The sequence below is a fragment of the Sceloporus undulatus genome, chromosome 4 (genome assembly GCF_019175285.1).
Source record: "Sceloporus undulatus isolate JIND9_A2432 ecotype Alabama chromosome 4, SceUnd_v1.1, whole genome shotgun sequence".
In the NCBI taxonomy this organism is placed as follows: domain Eukaryota; kingdom Metazoa; phylum Chordata; class Lepidosauria; order Squamata; family Phrynosomatidae; genus Sceloporus; species Sceloporus undulatus.
Window position 1 is genome coordinate 244383088 of NC_056525.1, and position 26999 is coordinate 244410086.

General features: G+C 40.4%; 1 protein-coding gene across 3 annotated transcripts in view; it reads right to left on the reverse strand.

Moving 5' to 3' along the window:
- The window catches only part of SLC45A4 (solute carrier family 45 member 4), a 119905-nt gene that overhangs the window by 74973 nt on the left and 17933 nt on the right, over positions 1-26999 (reverse strand). Inside the window, exon 1 of one of the 3 annotated variants that reach the window (XM_042461982.1) lies at positions 8252-8270. The exons of the other annotated variants lie outside the window; for them this stretch is intronic. The gene's annotated coding sequence lies outside the window, so the exon portion shown is untranslated. Of the gene's footprint in view, positions 1-8251; positions 8271-26999 lie in introns of those variants that run through there. 3 annotated transcript variants of the gene reach the window in all.

The following is a 26999-nucleotide window of genomic DNA, read 5'->3' on the forward strand; positions in this document are numbered from 1 at the left end:
TATGCAAGATAGTATTGTATAACTACTCAGTATGATCATGTGATCTACAGAAGCCTTTTTTTAAAAAAGAGCGCTAAGTATGATACAAAAAAGTTGCCATTGCTACCGTTGTAAATTAATGTTTTCATACAATTGTTACTTTAATTTTCTTAAAACTTTTGTATTATCCACTGTTTTATGGTAACTGCATTCTGTTTTAACTTAGATTGCAAGCTGCCTTGGGTCTCATATTGGGGGAGGGCAGACTATAAATGAAATGTTCCTTTTGTAGCCTCCCTTCTTCCCCCTCGCTGTTATTGTTGTTGTACATCCTAAGCTAGCTGGATATTGTTACAGTGTTTGATTGTATTCGGTGTTTTGTTATTTTAATGTATATTTGCACTTTCTGTAACCCGCCTTGATCTGTGGAAAGGCAGGCTATAAATAAACATTTTATTATTATTTATTATTAAATGAAATGCTGTACTTTCAACTTATCATAAGCAGTAACTTCTGAAGAGAGAGTTCTTTTGAAGTTACCAGACAACAGTTCATTTCTGGCTGGCTCTCAGTGGTGTTGGTAGATGTGGATAGATTTGCTTTGATGTTTGGGACAGCCTTGTAATAAAAGAAAATAGTAACTTGCTACAGCAACCATCAGGAATCCACATGTTGTCTTTCTTAAAAAAAACCAACTCTACTAGATCAGGTTAAGGGAAAGCAACACTAAGTTGACAGCTGTTTTGCTGAAAATGCAATTCCTTCCCACTCCATCATGCAACATCAATTTCAAATGACACACCTGACCAGATATTTGAGAATTTGGGCTTTTTATTTCAGGTAGCTATTGGCAGAGGGGGCTTTAGTGGCAGGAAATGAGCACATTCTACAAGCCAGTTAATGTTCATGGTATCCTTGATTCCCATTGCAGTTCTACTTTATTTTGAATTCTCAGCCTCTTTCCTTCTCACTTGGGAACATTAGGATCTAGAAACCCCCCTTTAAAATGGAAATGGAAATTTAACAGTTAATTCTGTGAGCTATTACCATCTATATTATCCTGCCAAATACAGAGGAAAAGCCTGACCCACAGCAGTGTGGCAAAACAGCCATTTATAACTGGAACATAAGATGTGAAAGTAGATGAAGATCTGCCTTGAAAAGATATTCTATCCATCTATCAAGCAGCAGTTTAACAAGACCACAAATGTTCTCAACAACTGGCAGCCAAAGACTAGTTGCATAGCGCATGATAGATCCAATGGTTAATATTTAGTGAACTGCGGTTGGAAACAGAAACTCACCTGACTCCAACTCCAACTCTTTTTGCTTCAGTTTATTGTGTAAGGCCTTTACCTGCCTTTCATTGAGTTTACATGAATTTTGTTCTTATTTTATCATTTTATTTGCTTGTTGGCCCTTAATACACTTTTAACCAAAGGTGGCATATCAACATTGGCCAAACTCAGAGTCTGAGCCCTTGTACCTTACAGATATAGTTCTAGAGTTCTGTGTCACAGTTAGGCTCAGAGAAGGTAGAGAGTAAACAGACTGAATACTTTTGACATGGTAAGCAGGGGCCCACCTGGAAACTGTCACTAAAGAGCTGTAACCTACAGAGGGAAATGAAAGTGAATCAAAGGATTCTATTGGTGGACGAACCTGGGTAAAACTGGCTGAGTACTGGCTTCATTGGGATGGAAACTGTGCAGCCATCTACATGATGCTGAATGGCGGAACTCCCAGCATTCCTCATCATTGGCTATGCTGCTCAGGGTTGCTGGGAGCTGTGGTCCAACAACATTTGGAGCACCATATAATGTCCACCCTCTGGTTTGCACTGAGTGGCAGGGACTTTCAGAATGGCGGTCTTCTCTGCCCTACCTTAAGAAGTTAGCTCTTGCCCAATATCTTTTGTATACAAAGCATGGATTTCACTAGTGTGCACTCCCTCAACCCTTTATCATGGAACACACACATTACCAGACCAGCTGTTTATCTGTAGGGCTTCCTCAGGTCAAACATAATATATTACAGTCGCTCTTCTGTCCAAACTCTCAAACTTCCATTCACTGGTTGCAACTTGGCAAAAAGGACTACACTGCAAAAGCTATGGAACATGTGAATTTAACTGCTCCAAGCAAACATTAACTCACACATACTTGATTATTAGGGTTTTTTTTAAAAAAAATGATTTAGTATGGCATTAGTTTCTTTTACACATGGTGCTGTTTATTCCCAACAGAGAAAAAATGTCTACTCTTGCACTAATTTTTAATTTTAGGGGGAAAAACACATAGTAAGAAATACTGCAGTGAATATGTGGCTGACCCAGTTTCAAAACAGCAATAGGCACAGCATGGACTTCCCACAGACTCTATGCTGCAGGAATAAAATCTATAGAGCTCTATGATGAAGTTTTGTTGCACTCAGAGCTGCCTCTTAGGCTTTTTGGAATGGTTTTCTTTCTGCCTTATAGGTTTGGCAAAATGAGTACTGTATTGATTTCAGTGAATTAGCTCTAAAATACAGTATCTAGTTTATGACCTACATAGCTTACAGAGGTTTTGTTTTTAACTTGCTGTACCCATGCTCTTGTTTAGAATATGCCCTTTAAAAATGCTACAAATCCCACTGGATCTGGCCTTACAGCTCATGTTTTGGAGCCACAGCATAGTTCTGCATAGATTTAAACTCAAGTGAAAGTGCCAACTATTTTTGTTCTTTCAACACTAACAGCTGGCCTATGCTGTTTTCCTATGCAATGCACAACTACAAGGGGGAAATGACGTCAATCAGAGTATCCATCTCATCACAACATGTCACAGTAAGCAACAAACCCGCACAAAGCTGATGTCATACCATCTCAAGACTGTGTATGCAGATGATGCAGAAAGTGAAGCAGCATGTGAACAATTAAATCGTTATATAGAAGAAATGGGAATGTTAAAATGTACAACCACTGTCCTTCAAGACAGAGCCCCCACAGATTTTTTGGCCATACTCTACTGCTCACTTTTGTAGGTTACAAGAGCATACACAATCTTTGTACCAGCCTTACCTAGGGAAATACATGACAGCTTGTTTGGCCCTTACAGTTTCAAGTGCTTGTCTGGAATAATTTAACAGCAGCCTTTCAGAAAGAAAGCTGCTTGAGGCTCTCTGACTGAGTTCCACTCAATGCTGTGAACCTTGAGAGAGTGAGCTCATTATTTATGATTCCTCAGCACGAGATAAAAAGAGAAGCAATGCAAAAAGAATGAAAATGCTTTTGCCACTTATGAAGTTTTGCATTTTTTCTGCAAATGGCACATCAAGACCAGAAATACTGGGGCATAAAACTATTCTTTGGTGGCACATTCTGACCAAACACTTTCATGACACTAGTACCAAGTTCTCTGTTCTGTCTCATAGGTCAAAGTGATAAAAATATTGCCCCAACCATCCTTTCATACCATGGTGAAACTTCAACAGGCACTTCTCTTTTGATGCTTTACACAGTCTTTACAGAACAGCTAGCCTGGCAATCCTTTAACCTTTTTTTGCCTCAAATGATCACCACTGTCCTCCCTATGGAAACAAGATCTAAGAAGCATAGGAAGAGACAGAAAGAAAAAAAAAGGTCAGAGGAGAACAAATGGACATATATGAAAAGACCTCATATATGAAGTACAGCCAGCCCTCCTTATCCACAGATTTTTTATCCATGGATCCAAGCATCCATGGATTGAAAATATTAAAAAAACAAAAAACATTCCAAATAGCAAGCCTTGTTTTTCCATTTTATATAAGGGACAGCATTTTGCTATGCCATTATATTTAATGAGACCTGAGCATCCACTGGTTTTGTTATCCACGGGAGATCCTGGAACCAAACCTCAGTGGATAACAAAGGTATATATTTCAATTTACACTGTACTGAAATAAGTTATACTGTGTCCAAACAAGTTAAGGTTTGCAATTCATCACTCAAGTTATTTTCAAAATTGAATTTGTTTCTTTTTATTCTCCTGCCCTTTAGCCAAAGATCTCAGGGTGACTTACATGAAAATCAACTTAAAACAATAAATAATTACAAAGGTTTTAAAATATTTAAAATATATTAAATGGTTTCACTATTTAAAAGCAGACAATTTAAAACTGTTTAAAATTATCTTGAACAATAAACCCGTAAACCACGTGCAGCCTGGATAAAATCAGTTTGGCCTGATGGCTTTAACAAAAAGCCAGGTTTTAACTTGGCGCTGCCATGATTCCAATGTTGGAGCCAATCAGGCCTCCAGGGGGAGGGAATTCCACAATCTGGGTGCCACACAGAAGAAGTCCTCTCTCATCTCCTCCCAAACTTATTTCCCAAACTGACGGGATAAGGAAGAAGGCTCCTCCAAGAGATCTCAATGTTCAGGCCAGCCTATACAGAAAGATGTGCTCCCTCAAATATTGTGGTCCCGAGCCATTTATAAATAAACTTATATAAATAACTTAGCCAGAAGTAGTTAACTTCCCAATTAAACTAGTGTAATACACTCTATATGGGGCTGCTATTATTATTGCAAACACCTTGAATTAAGAACAGAAATGTACTGGCTGCTAGTGCCAATTCCTTCAGAACACGTGTTGTATATCTGAATGGAATTCCACTGAACAGCCAAGCTGCTGCATTTTGTGCTAGCTACTGTTTCCCAGTCATCTTCAAGGGCAGCCCCATATACACTGGTGCCTCGGGATACGAAATGATCAGGTTACGAAATTTCCGGGATACGAAAAAGTTGGATTGGCAAAAACTGTTTCGGGTTACGAAATATTTTTCGGGTCACGAAATTCATTTCGGCGCGAAATTCAAATGCTGCAAAGTGCAGCTATAGGCTTTCCAGTGCTATTTCGGGTTACGAAATTTTCGGGTTACGAAAGGAATGGCGGAACGAATTAATTTCGTAACCCGAGGCACCAGTGTAGAGTGTATTGCACTAGTTTAATTGGGAAGTTAACTACTTCTAGCTAAGTTATTTATATAGGTTGAAGCAACAAAATGTTTCGCTATAAAGCACCGTTTGTTTCTGTTGAATAAACTTTTAGGGGACACCATGACAACATGAGAATGCTAATGCACAAGCACTCTTAAGCAGCTATAGAGAATAAAAAGCTGTTCTACTAGCTTAAATAACTGTATAAACTTGACTGTACTGTTGTAATAGATGAACCTTATGTACAACGTTTTATTAAAATGAAGGATATGTAAATTACGCCAGAGGACATGGTCCTGGTGTCCTTCCTCCCATCTTTAAATTCTGAAAACAACTAGCATTAAACCTGCCATTCATAAGAATAGAACAACAAAAACAACTATGCGATGGTATGGGGGAATAATAAAAGCAACTAGTAAAAATCTAGGTAACAACTGGTCACTCATCCACCGTAGGCTTTCTTTTGGATCAAAGTATCTAACTATTTACTTTCTACTGGTATGATCTAAAAATGGAGATGTTTCACCAAGTATTACACTGAACAGGCAAAGGAACAGAAACTAAAGGAATTTTTATACACAACACTTTCTGCCGTTTTCCGGGTGTATATGGTACTGTGGTTTTAAGCAAATCCCTGCTTTATCATGGAAACCCATTGGGTGACCATGGGTGAGTCACACACTCTCAGCTGCAGAGGAACAAATCCCTATGAAGGTTTGCCTTGAAGATACACAACAGCAAATCCAGCACTGATAGGCTAGGATCCATCTAAACACAGCTGTACACATCCACTCTGTAATTTCCATTAAAATTTACAAAGCTTTCCTGACACTGAAAGTGATGTTATGTCAGGCACAACAATGAGAAGGACCAGCAGAACAGTCTTCAAATCACATCTTGCCATATCCATCAATCCACTGGACTGTCACAGACAAGTCATGATCTCAGGCTGACAGGTTTTCAGCTGCTGACAAACCTTAAAGGGCTGTGAGGCTTAAAGGTTGTAAAGGGCTGCTGAAATTGTGTGTCAAGACTTTGAGGCACTACAGAAACACCAAGAATAGTCTTGGATGCTCAAGATGCTGATTGTCACTTTGCATCACACCTGTAATGTTACAAACCACAGGAATAGATTTTACTGAACAAGGCTGAGCTCCTCAGCAAGAGAACATGGGATTAGTGCTGACCTATTGTTCTCCTCAAAAATACTATCTTCCATCTTTCTATTAAGAAAATGGCAGTTGATGGCAAAACGCCTCAGGATCATATCACACCTGGCTCACTTGTTACCTGAACAGACTGCCAGACTTGACCTGAATATGGAGATCAGCTTTAAATACTACTGTCTTTTTTTAAAACTGAATTTTTGTTATAAATATTAACAGAACAAAATAAAAAGGGAAGAAAAAGGGGGAGAGCAGGAGAGCAAGATTCTTAGGGCACACTCATAAATGAGGCATATGCATTAAAATAAACTAACAATATCTCAAAAAAGAAAAAAAGAACTGCTTGAGGTTGGCTTTTAAACTATACTTTCCTACGTAAAGCTGTAAGTTCCTGAAAACTGAACAACGGACAACAAATTTGTCTTTGCAGAGTACAAAAAGCAGAAGTCTTTTTGCTACAATAAGGGCCCAGATCAATCAAGTGCCCTATCAGTTAACTTCCAAATCATAGAGATATAGTTTGAAAGTGTTTCTCAACAGAAATAATGTTTTAATTTAAAACTAATATAGTACAATATAGTCAGTCAGAAAGGATTCATCACCAGACATGCCTGTATCTTATGTCAAAAGGATGCTCTATCTGCATCACACCACCAAGATGTTAATTTCACCCAAAAAACATGTAGTACAGTCTATTATAGAAACACTTGCTGGTCCAAATATAATTTTAAATTTAGAAGCTTTAGATACTGCAGCAAAAACAATTTCACTGATTAATAAGCACCAGGCAGTCTCATTATTCTATTTGATTCTGACCTCACTGACATCAAACGTAACATTTCCCAACACATTTTTATGAACTACAGAGTTGTTCCCACTATGGTTTAAACCAGATTGTGATTTGAAATGATCCGGTTTAAACCTCTATGGTACCCACTTAATTTGAATCACTGAAGCGATTCAGAAAGTGGGGGGCATGGTTTTACCCATTTAACCTGCATCAAAAAAACACTTGTAAAATGGGGTATTTTTTGGGATGAACTGATTTATTCTCAAATAAATCGATTCATCCCAGTGGGAACCACAGGTGGATTTTAATCCGTCATGGCCAAGTGGGAACTAGGCGGGGCATATTCAATTCCGCTGCCAGTGACCGGAGGGGGGGGTATCTGCAATGGCCCCAGCCATCTCCCTGTCACCAGCCTCTCCAAACCCAGGCCACTGGCTTCTCTTCGCCCTTCCTGCAACCTCCTTCCTGCCTTCCCCGGGTGCGGGGACTGGAGGAAGGTCAGGAGGAAGCTTCCCTGGCTGCGAGGAATGGAAAGAGACCACAGGGAAGCTGGGAAGCCAGTTAGAGGCCAAAGGAGGCCAAAAGAAGCTGGTAAGGAGGCTGGGCTGGGCTGGGGACAGAGTCGGGGCTAGGAGAGGCGAAGGTGCCTGATCCGAATTAGTAGAATCAGCGCAAACACAGTGGGAACCAGGAACTATTTTTGCACCGATTCATCAATTCAGATCAGGCACCGAATTCTCCGTAAGTTGGAACAAGGCCTACATTTGCTCGTTTCAGGGTGGTAAGGATGCAGTGTTTCCCAACATGAGAGGTATGATCAAAACACTCTGGTGTTCCATATATAGATGTGAAGAAGTGTTTCAGCTGTAGTTCTTGCTACACAGTACTATGGGCTGCAATGCTAAAAGCAGCAAAAATTACTAATCCAGTTTCATCAATTTAATGTATTATTTCCACAATCAGCTAATTTCTTCCTTAAAGAAATTGCTTTGAAATTCCAAATTGAGATTACCACCACCCCGCCCGAGTTAATTTAGCATGAGTACAGTAATCAAATATTGACAAGAGAAGCCATTCTGGCTATAGAAATGTAGGGAGTACCATTTGTTTCTTTGTTAAATGAATGGATTCCATGGTGGTCACGCTAAAAATAGGTTCCCCAGAGGTGTAGCCTTGCCTGCTCACAGCTCCCAGGCCTCAGCAGTGCATGAAGGCCAGCTGCTAGCCTCTGTTAAAGCCTCTGCAGGAGGGAGGAACCAAGAAGCCAATGAGAGACCACAGATTAGCTCTGAAGAGGAGGGCCTGGAAGTTGGAGGGTGTATGATTGCAGACATGACACAAGGTGTACAGACCTTTTCTTTGGACTTGAGTTGGAAAGGTATGGAGGATTATTAGTCAGAACCTGTAAAAAATCTGGTCTGAAGGCTTGCCTGTCTGTCAGAATGGGAAGGGTATATCCAAGTATGCCTGAAGTTGTTGCTAAAAGAAAAGCAAGCAACAGATTTATTCAAAGTTGAAAAATAAGATGCCCATTAATTTTGTTAGATGTTTTTTCATCATTAAGTCAAATAGCAATGGCAAGGGCAAATCTCGAGCAATTTAAGGCAATCAATTTTGTGAGTAACTTTAATTGCTTTGCTCCTTGCCCATTAACAGATCAAAACTACTTGGTCTGAATGAATTTTTGTATCCTAGAGCATATTAGCCAACATTGTAGTGATTATTTTAACACTGAAGTTGAGCAAAAAGGTTTTCCCCTGTAGTGTAGTTTCTAACCACTTTGGGAATACAGAAATGAAAGTTTCCCTCCCCACTTTGCACTGTTTGAAATTTAGTAGAAAGACAGAAAGCATGAAATGAAAAATCTCATGATGCGAATCCTTTTGGTTACTTAGTGAAGAATCATTAATCCCTATTCCCAAGCACTTTTTTTCACAGAAAAACTTTTGAGTCATTTCCTCTCTTCTTCCTCTTGCTTCCTCTCTGTTGCCTCTCCATCAGATAAGCAACTGGCAAAGCACAGACACAAAATGAAAGAAGGTGTAGAGGGCATGAGAAAGGGCAGCTAGGAAACCAACTGGCATCTCTGGAAGACAAAGGTGGTGAGACAGGATACATTAAAATGTTAGAAAACGTCAGTTGTACATGCCCCCCTCCCATATTCTTGGTTGATCTGATGTAGTTTTATCAGATGCAGATAGCCAAAACTTTAATTGTACCTAGACCCTCACAATGTTCATCCATCTGCAGATCTGTTTTAGGAAACAAGACTTCTATGGGTTTATAAAATAGGTAGCTTATCTGCACCATTCCTACAGAAAAGCTACCATGCAAATTTTAGCTTTGTGCAAACAGAAAATTCACTCTTACATCTTTTCTTTGTGCTGTCTACATCCTGAGTTCTAGGACCAGATGACTCTCCACTTATCAGGAAGCCACATAAGATTGACATGGGCAAACCTGTTGCAACTGGTCATCACACTGCATTGTACAGTTATGGGACTCAACCACCTGGGTTTGATATCTAAAGATTGCAACATTAGTTGAGCTGATGAACCACATACCAAGTCTTTATAAAAACTGCAAATGTCAGAGCTGCAGAAATTTAATTATTTCCCCCTACCTCCACCAAATTTATAGCAAAACAAATGGAATGAATGAGATAGAAGCCTATGTACAATTGCGAAAATGATGAATTTAGGAGGTTTAGATTAGCAAACAGGTTTGACACACTACAGTTACATGCTTCCAGAAGTGCCAGAGAAATTGGCAACTTGAACTTTCTTAATATATTAGTGTGTAGTTCTTTTATAACAGCTAATTAAACATCCTACACTTGATCTATAGCTCTCATTTATTAGGCAAGACTGAAGCCTCCTCCAGGAGTTTGAGAAGAAAAATTGAGAACACTAAGCCTTGCTGCATGTTCCTGATTACAGAGATGTCTGAAGAAACATTACTGCTAACTGTCTTACAGGTTCTTAATCCTACAGAATGCTGCTGTTTTAACAACCATGAGATATGCAGTCTAACTGTTGGCATTGCAAACTCCTTTAAAAATCAGAACACTTAATCATCTTGTGGAATATTGTCTACTCAGACAAAGTCCTTTCCTATGCCAACTATCTGGAATCATTTAATTGGAGAAATGTGAGAATAAACCTGGAATCCTTTAAATGCAAAATAAGCAATCCACCTCCAATATATGGCCAGGGCGATATGCTAACCTTACATGGGGTACAAAATATTACATACATATTTAGTTTTGTGATAATTTCATAATTTCAGGTTATGATGCTAGTTAAGAGATGCTTGAAAACTGCCGGCAGTGCCTAATGTCCAAAACCAAGAGCATGCCTTAAAATTAATTTTAAAAAATCAGTTCCTGGAAGTGGAGATAGGTATCCAGACTTGTCCCTCCCATGACAGGGAAAACCCAAAAGAGACTTATGCCAAGTGTTCATAGTTCACATTTCAGCTTTTACTGACACAGAATATAGATGGCCCAATGACCCAGCAGTCAGAGTACAGGTTTCAGTTTGATGGAGAACTGGGTTCAAATCCCTACCTGGTCATAAAGCTCTCTAGGTGACCTTGGGCAGAACTTTGCCTCTTAGTCTAATCTACCTCGCTAGGTTGTGAGTACAAAAATGGGGAAAAGAATAATAGATTACCACTTTGAAAATCATGGAGGAAAGGCAGGATATACATATAAGAAATAAGCCTTTAGCACAGATTACATACAGCCTTGCTGATGAATGATCCCCCTTTAGTTCTAGTTCAGGCACCTGAACCCATTCTATGCTACAGTAGGTCCAAAAGAACCTGCAGCAATACAGTGGCACACAGAGGAATATTCCATTTACCTTGCTACTTTTTAAGGTACACAGAGGCACCACCAACAAAGCTCTTAGATTCCCATCAATAGCTCTGTGTAATGCAGCAGTCTGTTAGTGTATACTTCATTCCCAAGGAGTCTTACTCTTAACTTTAGTTCAAGACTGCACTACACCAAGGCAACAGTTTGCTTGCAATTCTCTGTGACCGTGTGCACTCAGAGGAAAATACACAACAACCAACAAAGGGAGGACCGAAAGAACACTCTCCATCATAAACACTGAACTTTTTTCTGTCCCGATGAGATAACTGTATGCAGCACACGTTCTTCTGTATGTTCAAATGGCTTATAGCTCAATGTTTATCATTACTAGTTTATATTTTTAGCCATGGCGAGCCTTTTAATCTCCTGACGTAGAATCTCACATGGAACCAAATGCCGACAGGAGATAGATCAGGTTTGCCTGAGCCAGTTGCAGCTATTTATGCAGCAGTAAGCTAGCTAATCATCAACCCCTCTATTAGCATCTTAGAATATGCAAAGGCTGAAGTACCATCATGAATGTAAAAAGATGCACAACTAATATTTTCAACACATCACAGTAGGTGGACTTTTTTTAACCTACAGAGCCAGCACGGCGTAGTGGTTTGAGTGTTGGACTATAATAATAATAATAGTAACAACAACAACAACAACAATTTATTATTTCTATTTCCCGCCTCTTCCCACGGATCAAGGCAGGTTCACAGCAAATGAAATACATACAATCATACATACTATGAATCTGGAGACCAGGGTTCAAATCTCCACTTGGCCATGGAAACCCATTGGTTGACCTTGGCCAAGTCATACTCCCTCCGCCTCAGAAGAAGGCAAAGGCAACCCCCCCCCCCCCCGAACAAGTCTTGCCAAGAAAATGCCACAATGGGTTCACCTTAGGGGTTTTATAAGTCAGGAGTGACTTGAAGGCACACAACAACAACAAAACAGGTGCTATATCCTGCACAGAGCCCCTATTCATGCAAGACTTATGTAACACAGACACTATCACACTAACACAGAGAAGTGGACAAAAATTGCCCTAAACCCACACTGTGTATCATTCTAAGTTTTCGTATTGCATCTCCCAGATTTCCTCAGCTAGCTTGGGAAAATATAGGCTAGGGGATTCAGGGTCACAGCCCCCAAAGTATTTTCTCCCCAAGCTCTGTTGAAGAGCCAACAAGGAACCAAAGGGTTCTATCACATCAGATCAAAGGTTAATCTGACCAAGCATTCTGTTTCCTATCTTACCATATCATCAGATACCTTTTGGAAGACAAGAAATGGAGTTCAAAATCAACAGACACTACATGCACATTCTCCAGAAAGAGCCTTGCACCCACAAGAATTATGAAGTATTTCTTTATACCCCACCATTTTATACTCAAAAACTACTGCCATTGTGAAATATTTTATTCTGAACTGATAAATAAAATTTGGAAGGTGTCCACATATTGCAGGGATGAGCAACTGCAGTAGATCTCAGGGGTTAATATTCTGTGCTTGCAACACTCTGGGAGCCAGTTGGAATGTATCTACGCTGCATAATTATAACAGTTTCATGCCACTTTAGCTGTCATCCTATATGTCATTTGGAGAGGTATTTAGAATTCTCTGCTAATTTTCAGACTGCTTTTACAAGATTTTAAAGAGTGTTTTAATGGGTTTATTTTTTTTTTATATCACTGTATTGTTTTAGTAGGTTTTTATTTGTTCATCGACTCAGGAGTCCTGGCGGGCTGGGAAGCAAAACCAAACTATTTTAAGTAAATAAATATATAGAAAGTTGTAGGGATGTAATTCAGGGGAATGGACTAAAGCTCTATTGCAAAGAAATTCCAACTACCTCCCAAACTACAAATAGCAGGATCTCACAGGTGGAGCCATGGCAGCTGAAGTAGCATCAAACTGTTGTAGTACATACACACTCATCCATGCCTGAATGCCACCTCTGGCTAAGTCTAAGAAACATATGCAATCTATTTCTGGTTTGGTTTTTTTTTATTGCTGATCAATATACAATAGGCTACAATTTATTTAAAAAGTGATCAGTTGCTCCTGGTGGCTTTTAGGAGAGGCAATTAAACGTCTCTTTTTTGGCCAAGCAAAAGGCAGGGACGTAGCCAAGGGGGGGGGGGGTTCTTGGGCTCCGGACCCCCCTTCCGTTAGATAAAATGAATGGTGTGTGCTGCCACACCACTGCACCTAAGCCCCATTATAATGGTGGCACTTAGTCTGGACCCCCCCTTCCCAAAATCCTGGCTACATCCCTGCAAAAGGGATGTTTGGGGAGTGTGTGTGGGAGATGCAAAGCAACTTTATTTTGGGTGGAGTTATTCAACTCTAATATACTGCAGCTGGCTTTTACTCCCTAAAATAGTTTCTATATATACCTAGGATGTGACATTAGAAAGGAACATTTAACACTGCAGAATACAAGGCATCATCAGAAACACATCAGTCAGATTTCAGTCAGATACAGCTAAGGGAAGCTAGGCTATTTTGAACATGCAAGAGTTCTGGAATTTAACAGGTACTTGATAGGGCAGTGAAGATTTTGACAGTTTCAAGAGATCTTCTCTCTTCATACATCTGTGAAGATCATCAAAATAAAGGACTTTAAAAAGCCAAGGTGCTAACAGTGACAGACTCGCAAAAAATAAAATAAAAATGAGTCTGATTAGACAGAGTTTCATGAAGTGAGATTAGTGTTGAATGAGGAGGAGGGTGTGTGCCCCTTCTCAGCTGCTTTTCTGAAAATCACTGCCTTCTGTGTTTGCTTGACACTGCAGAGGAGACTAAGTTCAGAATACATAATAACCTCTTTTGTTTTACTCATAATGTTGATGTTTCATCTGTTTTTTACTTTAACCTTTTGCCTGCTTCCCATGAATGCCCCAAAACTAAGAGACAACACATTTCTCAGACTTCAATGGCCCACAAACAAAAACTCTGAACATGAAAATTCAATTCAATTACTAAATCAGTCACTATTGTATGAATAAACTAAACTTTTACATTTTCTACTCAAGCATGATAATTTTAATGAGCCAGTCAAATCATACACAGTTCATCTTATTTTCCTAAAGTAGGTTTGACTTTGCATATGGTGCAATAAAATATAAAATAAAGATAATGCAAGCATATTTTTCCATTTCCTCAAAAATGTTCCAATGGGAGGAGAAGATGAATTTCTAGAAATTTTATATCTCTGTTCACAGCATGGAGTATTCTACACAGATAACTATCATGAGTCACAGTACAATAAGGAAGTAAAAACTTTCTCCTTTTTGTAAGCAACCTGAGGATACTACCTGTACTGAGGTATACTAGTATAATGTACTTCTTAAACTATTAGTGTATCATGAAGTCGAAGGCTTTCATGGCCGGCATCAAGAATGGCAGGAAGGAAGGAAGGAACATTTCCATTCTTGGATGTTCTGGTCATCTGCAAACTGAACTAACGGTTGGGCCATACAGTATATAGATAACCTACACACATGGACAGATACCTACACAAGAACTCTAACCACCACCCAGGACAAAAAAGAAGCACAATAAAAATACTGGCAGACCAGACAAAAAGGATCTGTGAATCCCACTTCCTGGAAGATGAACCCAGACTGGACTCTACAGGCTAATGGTTACTCAGACATCAGAAGGGCTGCCAGACCCCAAAAGACCCACAGAAGTGAAGACAAACAACCACCCACCCAAAGGGAAGGTATTTTTACCATACATCAAAGGAGTCAAAGACAGAATAGGGAAACTGATGAGGAAACACAACCTCCAAATGATCTACAGCTCAACCAAGAAAATCTAGCAAATGCTACGCTCAGTGAAGGACAGAAGAGAGCCTCTCACAGCTGCAGGAGTTTACTGCATACCATGCAGCTGCGGACAAGTTTACATAGAGAACATGAAATGCAGTGTTCAAACACGAATCAAGGAACATGAGAGACACTGCAGATTGGGCCAGAAAAATCAGCAGTAGCAGAACACATTACAAACCATCCAGGACATAAATTGCTGTTTGAAAACACTGAAAGTTTGGACCATGCCAACAACTATCAGGTCAGAATGCACAGGGAAGCCATTGAAATCCATAAACACCTGGACAACTTCAACAGGACAGAAGAAACCCTCGAAGTAAACAAAGTCTGGGTACTAGTTCTGAAAAACACCAAATCAAGACCCAGCAAATGCAACTGAAAACCACCCAGGGTCAGGGGAATTTCCCAGCAGACAATGGGTCTCTAATTAAATGGACACCCCAAAGCCTTACCATTCAACAGATCAACACAAAGATTAACATGCAAATCACTTCCTCTCAACCAACAGTATATATACCCACTCTCTTCCATACCAGTATTCTTTGAGGATGCCAGCCACAGCTGCTGGTGAAATGTCAGGAAAAAACTCTTCTAGAACACGGCCTCATAGCCTGAAATATCGACAAAAACCTATTTGTGTATCATCTTTCATTCTACAAGATTCAAAGCTGGCACAAAAAAAATTATGCTGCAAATAAGGGCATAATGCAATAAAACCAGAATACCAGCAGGTAAATCAGAAGAACAATAGTAGACAAAACAGTAAAAGCAGCACAACTGCAAACAATTTGGGGGGTCTGTGTGGCAAGCTATATTAGTTTACTGGACCTTTGTGGAACCTTAAAGGCTAGAAAATTTTATCTACTACAAGCTTTTGTGGACTGCATTCTACCTCATCAGGTGCATGACTTGGAGTGTATCCCTAGTAGGAAGGAGAATGGTACAACCTGGGTGATAAAAGCTTCCTAACTGGAATGCCACAGTCCCCCAAAGCTCTCCATTGCATGATGTCCACCTTAGATGAGGCAGGGACTGCGGGAAGAGCTTTTAGCAAATAGGTTTTAAAATGCAGAGATGTTCACATGACAGCAATTCATTAAATAAAAACCAGCAAACAAACCTTTTCTCTTTTCCTTCCAGCTGAATCAGACATCCACTGGGCAAATGTCACTGAATGTGAAAGGAGAACAGTGACCAAGAGAGCATCATCTCTGAAGATGCCAGCTACAGATGCTGGCGAAACATCAGGAAGAAACTCTTCTAGAACATGGCCACATAGCCTGAAAAACCCACAAAAAACTATGGATGCTGGCCATGAAAGCCTTCGACTTCACAGAGCTATGATTCTTTGACTTCATAGTTCAGTGGGGTTCAGCCATCCTACCTGTAAAGAATCTTTCACCCATTCACTTATCTTGCTGTGCAGTGCAGGAAATTCTATGGTGCATCCTTGGATATTCCTAAAACATACTGGCCCTAGCTGCTTCTACTTGGATATGTAGAGCCAGGCATGAGATGTGATTTTTGCCAATACTCACTGTTCACTTGTTTCTCAAGAGGTAAGAATACATGGAAATGGGGAGGAGGAGGAAGAACTCAGGACCTATTAGTGGTGGGAGGACTGGCTGGCACTACTACAGAAAGATGTAGGTGTGCACATAGGATCCAAAAAAACTTCAGTAAGGCTTAAGTAATCCATAGAGCCAGAAGAGATGGGTGGGAACTGTCTTCCCAGCCCAGGTGCTCCAGGAATCAGAGTGTGGGTGGTTCATTTTAATATGCTGCCTGGAGCAAAATCCTTCTCTAATACTGCCAAGAGTTGACTGAACTGAGCTCCAAAATAAGGCAGACAAGGAAGAAGGAATTAATGGTCAAGCATCAGAGATCTGCAGCTGCATCCAACTGGGTGCCAACCGGGAAGCTGTAGAGACCAGATAAATGGAAGGTGCTGCCTTATACAGAGTCAGATGACTCAATCACTGAGCCCAATATTACCTTTTTTCTCATGGAGTCCTATCTTAGCAATATTAAAGAGCATAAAATAATAAACAAACAGTAGGGTTATAGTACTGTGTGAGAAAGCCTAAGTAGTGATGATCAAGCTGTTTGCAAACATCCTGATGGAGTCTCTGCCACAGATGATAAACACAAAAGGGAAACAAGGTCCAGTTTCCAAGTCCTGACAGATTGATGGGATGGGCAGGATTCTAAGAGGCAATGCCATCTGATATATCTATGGTTGTCAGCAGGATGCCAGTTCACAATTCTACCTAGGGTTTGCCAAGAGACATCTCAGCTTGAATCCAAAGTGCCTCCAAACTAGAAAGAAACCAATATTCCAGGAGAGGTTGGAAAATACTAGTCAGAAGAGTTTGAGAAGTGTGTCTTCCATACTATGCTGATCCTGATCTAATATAACTACAGTATAGGAGACTTGAGGTAAAGTGCATATAATCCGTAAATATGCAAGTTGCATCCAGGTTCTGACTGTTCCATTGCCAATTAAAAACCAACTTTGCAATAAAGCCAGTGTCAGGCAAAATACTGCAATGGAACTGTAGTGGTTGGTGGTTGCTCAAGACAGTTTGGACTCATGTGCTTTGGAGTCACATGATCCAGACTGCATGTCTGAAGTGCCTTAAAATTCACAACTTCCCGGTATCTAATTTTGTGCTAACAAACACATTATGTTGTGTTTGTGCTATCCCATGCTGCATTCATTGCCCTAACACATGAGACTGAAATGCACACCCTGGCAATAAGCAACGGTGCTTGGCAGGAGTGAGGAAGGACACGAGAATCATGAACAGGTGTAGAGCTTGTGTAGGCAGGGCTAGGAACGAGTACATGCTATTTCAAAACACCTCAATGTTGGTTCCAGTTCATGAACAGAGCAGAGGGGAGGCAAGAAGCACCTGTGAAGGGAGTCCTACAAAAAGGTAGCACAAAAATTAGCATACAAAAAACAGCATGTGGAATTATTGGACAGCCAGAGACTTGCCCTTACTGGAATTTATCCATCTTTTAAGCAGTTTGTCCTTTCAAATTGCAGGAATACCAGAGACCTATGGTCTCACTAGTAAAGTCAAACGCAAAGCTATCTTACAGCATCTTTGAGACTAACTGTGTAGAAGTACGGTAGTTGCAGCATTTCATAGACTTGGTCTATTATTATTATTATTATTATTATTATTGACCTTTATTTATATAGCACTGTAAATTTACTGGTCTACTTCCTCAGATGTCTAAGCTTATACCATGCCTTCTACAAAGTTAGTCTCAAAAGTCCTTTGCATACTGATATTCCAGACAAACATGGCTATGGCTCTGAATAGTTACAGTGCATGCAACACACAGGCTTCCCATCACCCTTCTCAGATGCGCAAAGAGAACTATACTGGAATCAGACATAGAAATCTCAAGTTCAACACTATATGCTCACTTTCACACATAAGACACTCCTTGCCCCATCATGTGGCAACAAGCTATAATCCAAGACTTTGCAGGATGTATCTCTATGAATGTCTAGAGATTAGGAAGCAGGGCCAAGATCCTACACTGCTGTAGTGTAAATGACTGCCAATGGAGTTACATTCCACTTGCATTACATAAACCCTACACTGGATGCCACTGTAGCACAATGCATGTGGATCATTCCTAAATGCACATGGCTGACACCTTGTTGCACACCTGCAATGCACAGTGTAATTATGGTAGGTGTTCTGTACCTATATGTGTTCTGCATGCACAGATGTATTTCCAGTCCCATCAGCTGGATATGGTCTTTGCACAAGTGTCCAATAAAAACACTCCACATGAGTAAGGCAACTCATACTTTTACATGTTATTAACAGGAATCTGGACACTGGCTCCTTCAGGAAAGTTTGGGAGTGGGGATTGTACTTGACAAGAAACATTTGATGAACCAGTTTTATAAAAATATTGTGGAGGGGGAAACCCCAATATATTAGTTAGATACATGAATAACATTTGATAATTTGGATTATACAGTTGGCTCTTCCTATCTGCGGGCTTACTATCTTCAGATGGCCCTGCCCCATTCTTCTCAATGCCAACATATGCATGAGGTTGCATGCACGCTGCATCACCATTGGAGAGAACAGGACTTAAGGTCCCATGTAATTTGCCATGGGGGAGGGGGGTCTGGTAGGGAACCCCCACAAATACCAAGGGGCAACTGTACTTGATATTCCATATGAGAAATATACAGGAATCTTGTTTCAAATTCATGAGCCAGCAGTACTCTACTACATTCTTAGCTCTAAGCATTGTGTCTCAAATTTCTATTCTAATATGTTTTTAAAAATCATTTGTTTTAAGAGAGGAGTTAAGGCATTTCTGAACTCTCTCATGTACTGAAACCCATGGAAACTGCAGTATATAACACCTAGAGCTAAACTGTGCTCATACTATGTGACTATTGAACATGCTTCTAGCTTGCTAAGGGTGCAGCTACACTGTAGAAATAATGTACTGTAGTTTGAAATCACGTTAAGTGCTGTAGCTCCATCCTATGGAATCCTGAGATATGTAAGTCTTTACAAGGTCTTTAGCCTTCTCTGCCAAAGAGTCCCACTGCTTCACAAAACTGCAAATCCCAGAATTCTGCAGGATGGAGTCATGGAAGTTAAAGTAGTATCAAACTGCATTATTTCTAGTTTAGATACACCCACTGTATAGAAATTCTAATGTTAACAGTATTTTTTTTAAAAAAATGATAATTACTCTTAATCTGCCAAGCTAATTTTTGAGTGGTTAGGTTCCCCAAAGAGAAACTAACTCCAGGCCTTCATTCTTATTTATCACTGTATTGTATTTATTAAACACTGTATAGCATATATTATTTTAGGCACTCTACAGGGCCTAACGTAACATTATAATAAAATGATGCACTCTTATAGTATTGATGTCATAAACAGCATACTCATCACTACACGATTATGTAGCAAGAGTCAGTTTTGTGAACTAATACAAACTATAAACCATTATTCCATGAGAAAATACTAAATGAATATGCTGCAAAGCCCAGAGATATCAAGTTATATTTGGAGAAAAAGAGAAATATAGCAATGTAATTTCCTTTCAAACTGGATTAATTTAATTGCACACATTAAGAAAATAAGGGAACCTTTATCTGCCCTAATCATGTCTAACATTGCAAGCTTTATCTCAACCCAGTTTTTATAAGTAGACAGAATTTTCTATTGTCCTTTGTTTTAAACTACAAAATTGTGTGCATAATACACACACGCATATAACCTGACCTCTTGAGCTTTTCTGGCCTTTTTAAAATTGTTTTGAAAACTTCCCACCTCTTACAATTTAAGGAGAGACTGCGAGGCACCAAGTGAGCAAACTCACCACTATTCAGGGCTCCAGACTCAAGCAAAGATGGTGATGAGGAAAAAAAAAGAGGAAATTCCCTTAGTCTGCAAAATGTACTGAGGTCACATGATTTGGCTGTCCTCAGCACGGAAGATGGGATTATTTCAACACAGTCATTATATTCTGACTTCTGTTATCTCATCGAGTTCAAAGGGCCAATTTCAATGCCATCTAGCATCACCTGTCCACTTACAGTAGGGAGAGCTGGGACATGTCCAAGAAATGAAGCAACCACACAGGTTAAATGTTACAGCATTAAAGCTGGTTATCAAAACCCATATTTATTCTTGAACCCAACATAGAGGCTGACTGGAAAACCTCAGTTTTAAAACTCACATGAGTAAAAGGAATATTTACAAGACCAGTTTGATGGCAACAACCCATCTCTTGAGTAAAAGGAACATGAGAATGAAAAAGTTGGAAGGACAGAATACAATGCATCCTTTAGTGTAAATAATGCCTCAGTTTACCAGCTGAACAATGACTTATTCAGGAGTATTAATAAACCACTCTGCATTAGAATCAGAGATTGCATTTCTAGCTATTCTCCAGGATAAATGTTAGTGCTGCATGGCGGCCAGTCAGTCAAAATGCAGAATGCCGTAGACGCATTTTACTGTTTCAAACAGAAGTGAGAATGAAGAAACAGTGCTGAAATAAACAGTTCTAATCAACAGCTCAGCATTCAAAAGAAGTCTGACATCAGTGCTTCCTGAAGAGTTTGTAGGCTAAGAGGCATCACATGCCATGTTAATGCAAGCCTTTGTTTTACCTGTCCAATTAGATGTGTGCTGAATGTCAGAGAATGAGGAAGCATTAAAAATAATATGCATTAGGCATCTGAGAGAGAGAGAGAAAAAAGGAACTGATAGGTCTTGTTTTTTTAAAAAGCATGGAACAAACATGCCCATCAACCCAACCACAGCTTGGCAGCCATCATCTTCATAAAAACATGCAAGGCATATCAATTACACAGCAATATAATATGCAGCCTATACACACACACACACACACATGGTATGACCTTTCTTTCCACTCCTATTAAACAATAGCTGTACTCCCTAAATTAAATAGGATTGTCCAAAAGCAAGACAGCCAGTGTGGCGCAGTGGTTTGACAGCCTGACTAGGACTCTGAGTACAAGGGTTCAAACCCTCACTTGTCCATGGAAACCCACTTTGGACAAGTCACACTCTCGCAACCTCAGAGGGATGCAAAAAAGAAAAAAAGAAGAAACCCCGAACAAATCTTGCCAATAAAAACCTGCAATATGTTTGCCTTAGGGTCAGCCATGTGTTGGAAAGGATGTGTGTGCATGAGAGAGGGAATATGATCAACTGGGGAGGTGTCAGTGCGAACACTGGTACCAACCAATGGTATATAATAAACAATAATAAAATCTTTATTTCTATACCGCTTTTCCAATAAGTTCTGAGAGTGCGGGGCTCATTATGTAAGGAGAGGCGTTCCCTCAAGTAACTCAGGCCCAAGCCATATAGGGCTTTATAGGTGACAACCAACACTTTGTATTGAGCCCAGAAGCTAACTGGCAGCCAGTGAAGAGATCTTAATACAGGTGTTATATGGTCTGACCTTGGAGTTCCAGTGACCAATCTGGCTGCAGCATTTTGAACTAATTGAAGCTTCCGGACCTGATACAGAGGTAGCCCCATGTAGAGCGCATTACAGAAATCCAAGCGAGAGGTTACCAGTGCGTGTACTACTGTTTCAAGGTCCATTCGGTCCAGATAGGGACACAGCTGGCGTATCAGCCGAAGCTGATACCAAGCACTCCTGGCCATTGCATCCACTTGGGATGATAACTGTAGGGATGAGTCCAGGAGTACTCCCAAACGACGAACTTTGTCCTTTAGGGGAAGTGTGACCCCATCCAGGACTGGCAACTCCTGTTCTATGGACTGCAAACTTGTCAGGAGGGTCCTTTAAAATAGTGAACCTGTAACCTTCACTTCGGCAACTCTGCTTTGCCTCAATACTTTATGATGTGGTCCTTGTCAGGCATGATGGTAACTAGAATTCTTGGGGGGGGGGCACTAAGCATCCCCATAATATAGTCTGGTCCTGTTTCAGTTAGCATGGTGAAGTGAGATCTTCTAGGACGTATGATAATTGTGAGAACAGTCCAAGGTCAGAGTACACAAACCCCAGTACCATCTTCTTCGCTGTCCTCTTCCATTCAGAGAGATAGCTGAGGAAAAGAAATGGAGTTCTAATTGTGCTTCCTTTTTCTGCGTTCAGAAGAGGGGAACATGTAGCAATGGAGATTGCACCAGATCATCCCCTCTTCTGCCAGTGCCTACCTACTATGGGAGCAGAGAGCTGGACATTTCAAATCTAGTGGCAATAAAACCGGTCCTTCCAAACACTACACTACTAGTAGAAAGAAGCTGGTAGCACAAGTTTTTGTAGACCTGAGTCAAGTCTATGAAAGCTCATTCTATCAGCTTCTTACTTTCAGTTAATCTCAAAAGTGCTAAAAGATCACTTTGCATACTGATTTTCCAGTCTAATATAGCTATGTCTTTGAATTATACCACTTTACTAGGCTGTTAGGTTTAAAAATGAGGCAATTTGTCTATAACTAACAATTTGCAATGCTAAGTCATTCATCTGGGACTCCCTGGCCAACCTCAAAGACACACACAGCTGTCCCTTCAGAAGTAAACATGAAGCAATGATGAAAAAATCTGAAGTTTCCATGGAAAGTGGCCAAGGAGTTTTAAAATGCACATGTTCCTATACTGCCCCCCCCCAAAAAAAAAAATACAGGACGGTGAGGTATTTTGCTAGACCAAGGTTTTCTGTTTTTTCCCCCCTGAATAGTGAGAAGCCTGCTTGCTGTTAAAATTTCCATTTCTCCAAGACCAACTCTGTTGCCATTCTTTCACATACAAGAACTGTTTTTGCTACCTCCCTGGTATCACACAACAGAGGAAAACAAGTGCAAGTTAGGAATGTGAAGATGTCCATGTTAGTTCACAACCTTGAGGAGCAGTTCAGACTCTTTCCAGGCAAGAGAATCAAAGGATGTCACCTTCCAGCACAACCCTGACTGGTTTATTCAGAATTACAGTGAACTCCAGACTATGCCAAACATACCGGGACCACCCTACAGCAGATCATCCCCCCTCTGCCAGCCTTCTTCTTACTGGCATCCTCTGGATGTGTTGGGCCTCAATTCCCATAATCACAAACAGCATTATAGCTTCTGCCTAAGAATGGTAGGAGTTCTTAAACCAGTATATCTGGAGGGTGACCATTTAGAAGAGGCTGCAACAGAGTTATGCAGAAATTGGGTAAACAGATGACTCACTGTGATCCATGCAATATTTTGGGCAATAGTGATATTGAATCTAGAAATGGAATTATGGGCAGTCTCCCTGTTATGCATGTAACCAAAATGAAGGCAGAAGCAATGGGAAGGAGTGGAACTTATACACTCCTTTTAACCTTCTTCTGCCCCTCCCACCTTGCCCCATTTATGAAAATTTCTTATAGGGTATTCCTTCCAAATAAATATTTTCTACAGTAAACATAGATTCTGTGGTGACGGTGGGGAATGCAACTGCTGAACCTGCAGTGAGATCACAGTTCTCACAAAATTAATTAACGGGGGGGGGGGGGGGGGCTGCTGGAACATGGCAGCAAATGAAGAAGCCACAGCTTTCTGGAAACAGGCCAGGCAGACTGATCAGATAAAAACAAGGCTGGGTGAAGAATACGTGTCGAGACAACCTTGGTGAGAGATCTTTTAAAATCTCCTTCTCCCTCTCGATACTTGGTATTTCAGTGTGATAATGGGTTTATTTTGAAGTGTGTATGTGTGTGTTTTAATGAGCCAGTAGTGCCGGCAACAGAAGGCTGGCCAGCTGAAGAACGAAAATATGCAGGGTCAGCAAAACACTGGTGTCATGTTCAGCTACAAAAACAATACATTCCCCTTTAAAGCAAGAAAAGCACATTAATGGAGACTCCAGCTAAAAACTTCACTCTACTGTAAAATCAGTATAACCTGATACACAACTCTCATCTGCTTCTGAATGTGCTCTGTTGTTGTTTTTAAACCAAGACTTTCATACAAGAAGGCTGCTTCTGAACAATAAACTTGCATATCGGGGCAGCGAAGTTGGTGGCTGCTGTGAGTTCGTTCCTCCTCCATCTTGTCTGATCCCTGTTGATTTTCAGAAGCTCTTACAAGCTACTCCAAGACCCACAAAGGCAGGTTAATGGGGATCTCTCTGACTCCTTTGTGAGAACTGAGAAGAGCAAGGGCATGTACAAGGGAGGGATATCTAGTTTAGCAAGCAGAATTGTCTATCATGAACTGTGCAAGCCAAATTTGCTTGGAAATGTAAATGTGGAGCTCAAATGTCCCGAGATTCACATTGCACATCTTTTCTCCCTCTGTTCTGTGCTAGAAACTGAACACAACTTCTTTTGTTGTTTCTACATATAGTTTCTACATCTGGGTGTTTAAAAGGAATTCTCTTTCTTTGTTTTTATTCTTTTGCTTTTTCTGGGCTGTCCAGTCTTTTCTCTCTGCACTAAAATCTAAAGGTATGCTTCCTTAAGATATAACTTTTTTTTTAAAACTTGCCAGCATTGAGCACCCTTCAGATATATTTGCCACCTACAAATGTGTCATCCTTGTAAGACACTTCCTGAGTAACTCCCCAAAGACCAAGTCAAAACATTCTTAGTTAGAACCAACTGGAAGCTTTTTTTGGCTGTTTTAACACATTTTGGCTTCTGCCAACCTAGCAGCAGTGGAAACTTCCAAGGCCCAAAAAAATCATGAGTCCCTTTTCTCATTTTTACATAGCTCAATTCATTTGGCTCAGGCTTTCATATGAATTTAACCCCTTAAACCTATTATGGCAATAGTTGTGAAGGCCGGATTTAAGAACCTGGGGTATGTGTATCTCTGTGCATGTGTTTCACTTGGTGTCATCACAGTCACAGCCATTTTGGTGGGGACGTGAGAAATGGCCTTTTCTGCAGATGCTCTGTCCTTGCCAGCAGATAAATTCTTTTGAGTTATATAGGACTTTGGCTGCTACCTGGTTGTTCTAGAAGGGTCTCTTAATGGGAGGGTGCTGCAGATGTTCCTTCATTATTCTGTTTTAAAAGATTTAAAACTATTTAGCAGCATGGTTTATTTAACTGCTATTACCCTTTAGGACCATAAAATTCTTTTGATTTTTTTTTTTAACCAGTGCTGTCAACAGCTGTGGCTCCCATACCGGGAGAAAGGCAGAATACAAACTAAATAAATAAGATGACAAAGTAAAATTCAAAGACATGGCTGTGTTACTCTGGAAAATCAGTACACAAAGGGATCTTGTATCACCTTTTTGAGACTAATTGAAGGAAAGAAGTTGATAGCATGAGCTTTCATAGACTTGAGCCTACTTCCTCAGGTCTATGAAAGCTCATGCTACCAACTCCTTTCTTTCAGTTAGTCTCAATTAAAATGAAAAGCAGGCCTGAATCTAGGAAGTCCTAGTTTGGCCAAGAAAGCAATGAGCCTAGGAAAGGTTTCTTGAAACAAAGAGTTTTACAAAGGAATGAGCACAAAAACAACAGGGCAGTGAAGACAAAGTAGGGGAGAATGAAGAGGGCTGCATACAGCTAGTAGCTGTGGATGTAAAGAAGGCTGAATCATAGAGTTGGAAGGGGCCCTATGGGGCCCACAGCCCAATGAAGGGATCTCCAGCTACAGCATCCCTAGCAGGTAGCTGTCTGTCCTGCCTCTTTTTAAGACATCCAGAGAAGGAGACTTTGGTTTGAAATAACCTACCAAATCCCCAGCTGCTGTTCCCTAGTTAAGAAGCGGGAGTAGTGTGCAAGTTGCTAAGTCTCTAGAGAAACCATTATGGGATGCTAATTACAAAGCAAGTATCTACTATGACATAACTACCTTAGCATTTAAACTGCAACTAAATCCAGAAAACATAACCTCAGGCTGACTGCCACACACCCTCAGTTTCAACAGAGCCTGTACAACACAGGTCCCCTTCAAAGCAAATACCTGAGTAGCAGGAGCAGCTAGACTGTGCTTGAGGATTTAGCAGTTGATGCTTGTTGACTAGAAGCATTAAACACCAGGGAGCGTAAACAGCACCAGAGAATAGGAGCTAAGATTATCTTGTGCAAATTATGGACCACCTTAACTTGTTTTAGCTACTCCTCCTAATTTGATGTCATCTGCAAATTTGATAAGTATGCCCTCAATTCTGTCATCCAAGTCATCGATAAAGATGTTGAACAGCACTGGACCCAGGACAGAGCCCTGTGGGACCCCACTGGTCACTTCTCTCCAGGATGAAAAGGAGCCATTGTTGAGCACCCTTTGGGTTTGGCCGGTCAACCAATTACAAATCCATGTAACAGTTACCTTGTTTAGCCCACCTTTTACAAGACTGTCTGCCAGAATGTCATGGGGAACCTTGTCAATGGCCTTACTGAAATAAAGATATATTATATCCACAGCATTCCCTTCATCTAAAAAGCTGGTAATTTTATCAAAGAAAGAGATAAGATTTGTCTGGCATGACTTCCTTCTCTGAAACCCATGTTGATTTTATCATGAAATTCTACTTACTATGCAAATTTTATACACACTGGCTTCACTTTAACTGCCATCGGGCCTGAAGAGGAAGAGCCCTCCCCTCCCTCCTTCCAACTGTCATCTTCTGACCTTAGAGGGTGCAAAAAACAAAACAAAACAAAAACAAACAACAACAACAACAAAAACAGGCCCAACACCATCGGGGCCGGCCTCGATTAAGAAAAAGAGCCCTCCCTCCGATCCACCTGCCTTGGTCCAGGCCTCAGAGGGAGAGAAGAATGCTGGACCTGATCCCCTCCCTCCCTCACCATTCCCTTCTCCTTTTGTGTTGTGTCTTTTTAGATTGTAAGCCTGAGGGCAGGGAACCGTCTATTATCCCCTCTGTTGTA